Raw genomic sequence first — 5,723 nt, 5'->3', positions numbered from 1 at the left:
CTTCAGGTACTCCCAGAGCAGAGTACTCTGTCCCCCAAATGCTCAGTGAGCCCCATCAATGAGGGTGACCTCATAACATAAGTCTGCTCATGGACAGAAAACAGGGTGAGGATATGTGGGGATCAGGACAGTTCAAGACAGCTGGTCAGTGCTAGTAAATCAACAATTCCTGAACAAACACAGCCGGCTCTGGACCTGGGCCTTGGCCTCTCTCCTGTCCCTCTGCTCCCACCCCCTCCCCCTCCCCAGTCCCCACCTCCAGTCAACCAGGCCATCTGTAACTCACCAAGGCTCCAATTAGCTCAGCAATTAGCACCTCATCAGGCCTGTCTGCTTTGGAACAGCTCCTCCCCTTGCCAGGGGGTTTCAGGAGGGCTCATGACCTTAGAGCCCAGGGCCAGGGCAAATCCAGGCAGGCCAAGGGTCCAAGCTGCAAGACCCCTGTCGGTCTCCCTGCACTCACGGGTGCCCCAAGCCAATTAATTCTCTCCTAGGGCTGTGGGGTAGAAGAACCCACCCAGGACAAAGCTGCCCCAGGCTCTCTGAACCCTGTACCGGCACCCACATCCATCTCCTCACTTCTACTTTTTCGGAGACTCCTGGCTGGCTGACTGGGAGAGCAGGGAGGTGGGAAGAATGGAGGATGACAGCTAGGTTTCCAAAGTCCCTTACGGAAGGGGACATAACCAGTTGGGGTCAAATTAGGGAACTGAAGGTAGGGCGAGGGTGGCACTGACCTGTCCCTGATGGGGTTAGAAGAAAGCCTCCAGCAAGAGACACAAGGAGGTGCTGTCAGAGGGTATGAGGGACCACAGCACCCTTAAAAGGCTCTGGGGTCAGGCAGGCTGAGATGTCCCCTTGTCTAGCTCCCTTTCCCATCTTTTGTTTTGTGGATTTCCCCTATTCATTAAAACTCCCTTTATGGAGTTCACCTCCGTGAACTTGCCCATCTTTCACCTGACCCTGCGTCCAGAAAGGATTACAAGAGACAAGGTGTGGAGTAGCACTTGGGGTGCAAGGCAAGTGGCAGTGCACCCCAGGCACGGGGCAGGAGGCCAGCACCAAGGGAAGCCTGCCCTTGTCTCTGTCCCCCAGATTCAGAGCAGCACAGGCCGGGGGTGGGATGGGGGCAAAGTCTTGGTGGCAGATGAGGTGCTACCCGGGCACTGCTTTGTCTTGGGGTCAGAAGTGCATGTCAGGTCCGGGTCACAGTGTGAAGTCACAGGAGACCCAGAGAGACAGGAAGTCAGCCTCACCCTGTGGAGGCCTGCGATGTGGGGCTGATGTCGGGCTGTGGTCAGTCATGAAACTTGGGCCCCAGCGGCAGGGGAAACAAATACCCCGCAGCTGGTGAGGAAGCTGGCCAGGGCAGAGCCTGCCTGCCCGCCCCAGCTCAACCCAGAAACATCCTACCACTTGGGAACTACTGCCTCACTGTTCTGGCACCCAAGCCTCGTTTGGGCTTCCTTCCCCCAATAGGCACTGCCTTCTTTGAGATGTGCTGGTAGAAAAAGTCAGGAGCCTTCTAAGCCAGACCCAAATCCGATTTGCCACTCAGGGTTCTGGAACTGTGGCCAAGGCCCTTCACTCTCTGAGCTCTGGGGTGCTTGCTTGTGGGTGATGACCCTCACCCAAGTTTAATGGTGAGGCTCAAGCGCCAGGTGTTCGCCCCACCTGACCGGGCCAGGCGGCGGGCAGTCAGCACCCAGGGGGACTGTGTGCCTCTTTCTCCTTCAGACCAGTTCCTGAGACGCTCTTGCAACCCTGAGAAAGGGTATGTGTCTGTTGTGTGTGCGTTTGTGTTTGTGTGTGTGTGTCTGGAAAGAAGTTCTGTGAGTTACAGAGGCAGGAAGACCATGAAGTCAAGCCTCCTTCCTCAAAGGCACAATACTGGAGGGCAAATAAGGCCTTCTAATAAGATCTGCCTCTGACTCCTGTCCTGAGCTGTCCCAGCCTATTCCAGCCCCTCTTCACCCCAAGTCCAGTTCCCAGTCCCAATTCTAGCTCCGTTTTCATCGCAATCCAGAGGCAACCACCAGACAATCCTAAGGATTGTCTTGAGGTGGGGTGTTCAATTGAGGGAAGGGACTTGGAAACTAATGTGCAATCGGGGGCATTTGGAAGATCTTTCTCGCCTACCGATCTGTCCAGAAGTCCACTGGGGCTTCCCCCCCTTCTGGGCGCTGTATGCTAACTCATTAGTCACCACCAGAGGAAAGGCAGACATGTCCGAAGGTGGTCAGCCTGGGCCCAGTGGGACCCATGCTCCCTGTTTGCTCTCGAAAGGGAAGCCTTTACTTGATTCCTTGAAAGCATTTTGGGGAAATGGGAGACAGTCCACTCTTCAGCCAGCCCAAGCTGGGGGCTCTGGGAGGCTGGCCACAGGGATTGCTGGTAAGCCCATGAAATGGGCCTGGGTTTGGAATCGGAAGGCCTGCAAAGGCCCCCAGGGCCCCACTGGACCGCAGCCCACACCTACTTTCCATGAACTCCTCTTTATGTCTCAGCAGAGCCTGCCCAGGCTAGGGGTCACCTCTCAGCTACTCTTGCAACCCCTCTAGTCTTTAGGATCAGCAGGGGTGGAGTGTTACCCCTTCCCCCAAGGGCTGTGGCTGGGAGCCAGTCCCTGGGGAGCCTATTTCCACCTGGGTACCCAGCTCTGTACCTGGTGACAAGTTGGGACAGGCCTCACAGAAGGAATAAGGGCCCTTCCTCTGGCTGAGAATTTGCTTGAGGGCAAGGCTGCTGGAGGGCAGGGGAGCCAGCTCTGTGCTGGAAGGGCCTGGGGATGGAAGCTGGAAGATTGCTGTCTCACACCACCTCCCTACTTAGCTGTGTGGCATCAGCTTCACCTTCCTGAAGCTGTTTACAAAGGTATAAACTCAGGAAAATTGTTACTCACCTCATGGGGCACTAAGACAGACTAGGGAACTGCAGCACATGTCTCTTCAGAGAGGAGGTGACCACAGGGTGTAGGGAGGCCCGGAGCTGGCCATGCTTCAGATTCTGCCTGGCCCTGGAAAGCCAGGAGGCCTCCAGCCTAGGCCTGCCGGCCATTCACTGCTTCCCTCAGCTCCCACTCAGCCTGCAGTCTCCCCTTCTCTCCCCCTCCCCATTTCCTGTCCACCCCCCTGCCTGGGAACTCTGTCCAGCTGTTGTCTCTTGCTGAAATGAGGATATCAGTTCAGAGCCTTGTAGTTTTGGGAGTTTCGTGGGCTCTATAGCTCGGGGGTGACCATCTCCTGAGCTCCAAGTGGGAAAGGCAAGCACCCCTATTTGGAGGCAGAGGAAGGAGAGGTGAAATGACTTGCTCAAGTTCTCGCTGTCGGGAAGCAGCAGACCCAGGAGTCTAGGAAACAGGGTTCCTCCCTCCCAACGCTGTGCTCCAACATGGCCTGAGTGGAGGGTTGTGGGCCAGATGGAGCTTGGAGGAACCGGGGAGAGACTGATGTAGTATCCACGCAGGAGCCCATGGGTATCTGGGCAGTCCCAGACCCAGTCAGGCATGCTCCAAACGCTGCCCTTGAGTCATTCACTCACTCTCATACTCCTTTCTTTTTTTTCACAGCGTCTTGCCCCTTGCCAGACCCGATAGGCCAGATGACCTCTGGATGTGCCGGGTGTACAAAGCAGGAAGCTCCGAAAGGGCTGCCAGCCTCTCCATTGGAGCAACTCCAAATAAGGAGATGTTGGGATGGGGCGTTCAAATTTCTGCTTCCTTGCCCTCCAGTTTTGCGCCCCACCCCCAGCCCTATCTTTGGCACCCATTGCTTAGAGGGACGGACACCCCCACCCCTGTTCCTCCACCAGACCAACCAAGGTAAGCTTGCTTCCCTGGGCATGACTGGTCCTTTTCTCAACTCCCACATGGGGCTGTTATCCTTTCTTACAGAGCAAAGAAAGGAGGTCTTATAGGGAAAGCAGCTGGAGGGTCCTCCCTGTGGCACAAGGGGTTAAGTCTCAGCACTGTGAAGCTATCTGCAGCATGAGTTCCATCCCTGGCCAGGGAGCTGACCCACATGGTGCAGCAGACCTCTCCTGTCTCGCCTGCTGCTCCCCTCAGCAGTGTGCTTCAGTCAGTCCTCTCCCTACTTGGTCTCTGGTGAATCCTTTCATCGCCCACCTCCCATGTCTAGCCTACACCCCAGCTCTTGTATGCATCAATAAATAAACCTTAAAAGAATAAAGCAACATGGGTGACTCGGTGATGGGAAACCCACAGAGTACAATTGAGATGGGAAAAAAAAATGTACAAAATGATGTAAAAATAAACTATTATATTATTAAAAAAAAAAAGAATGAAGCAGCTGGCACAGCCCCCCCCCTGCTTCGCCACAACTGCCCTGGACAGCCCTTAGGGCAGCAGTGCCTCCCTCCTTACCCAGAGAAGAAGTGGCGTGGGGAGCCCACCGGCCTCAAGGTAGTCCCATCACTTTCTGCCTGGTGACCTCCCCTCCAGGCTATCTCCATCGACACCACCATCATGGTCTTGCCCCTGCAGCCTCTACTGCGTCTGCAAGGCCTAGGAATGCCCTGTCTCCTCCCTCACAATTTCTCATCTTTTTTGAAGTCCCACCGCCCTTCTCTTTCACGGCCACTTTTTTGCCTCCTGTGGCTCTGATGTGGATCTCTGGCCCACAAGCCCACCCAATCCCCTTCTCCCCTTCAAGGTTGGAGTCCAAGTTGCCACCCCTACCCCTGCCAAGCTGGAAGACCACTCATTTTTTTCACCTGTAATTTAGAAATAAAAATACCTAGAGGTTTGTGAGGCTAAATTAGAAAACCAACATACAGTTCTACATGAGCCACAGATAAAGAAATTAACAAACCCTGGAGACTTCCTTCTAAAAACAAACACTTATTAGCAAATTCAGATGCTCCTTTGCTCAAAGTGTTACTGGGGCCCCTTGTGGGGTCCAACTCTGGATCTCTGAGGCCACAGACTGGACACCCTGGCAGTGGCAGCCTGCCCAGAGGAGATGGACGTAGCACCGCCCCAGAGAGGTGCTACTGGGGGCTGAGTCTGGGTCAGGCTGAGGCTCAGAGAGATCTCGTTTTTGTTTTTTGTTTTTTTTTTAAAGATTTATTTATTTGTGCATACAGAACTGGGGTACAGGACAGAGGTTCAGGGGCAGTGAAGGCTTCACCAGAGACAGAGTGGGGAGCAGAACAGGCAGATGATAAAGTACACTGCTGAGGGGAGCAGCGGGTGGGCCAAGAGAGGTCTGCCTTGCCATGTGGTCACCTCCCAGGCGGGGATCGAACTCATGCAGAAGTGGCTTTAGCTTCTCAGTGCAGTGCTTTAACCCACTGCACCACCAGGGAGGGCCGAGGTCCTGGGTTTTATCTGACACCTGGGGGTCTACAGCAACAGGCCTGAGCCCGCATTGACTGGGAACCAAGTGGCTGCTGCCCAGGAGCCTCAAGGTCAGCTTGCAGCAGAGACTCCATGCAGGACCCCAGCCAGCTGTGCCAGTGGGAAAAGGCCCCCCTCTGGGCTGATGAAGTGCTGTGCCCCGCCATCTGACTTGGGAGCAGAACAGCTAGACACCAGACTGCTCTGATAGCTTTATGTGTTGCTCTGGCTGCCCCGGCAGGAGCCCAGTGACCCCCAGTAACTGTGAGCCGCAGAGAGGCTCACATTTCTCCAGACAGACTTACCCTCTCCACTCCCCCACTCCTGCCCCACTCCTCCCCCACTCCTCCCCACTCCTCCCCCACTC

The sequence above is a fragment of the Condylura cristata genome, unplaced genomic scaffold (assembly GCF_000260355.1).
Source record: "Condylura cristata isolate star-nosed mole 26May11 unplaced genomic scaffold, ConCri1.0 scaffold00023, whole genome shotgun sequence".
In the NCBI taxonomy this organism is placed as follows: Eukaryota; Metazoa; Chordata; class Mammalia; order Eulipotyphla; family Talpidae; genus Condylura; species Condylura cristata.
Note: the sequence above shows the minus strand (reverse complement) of the source record.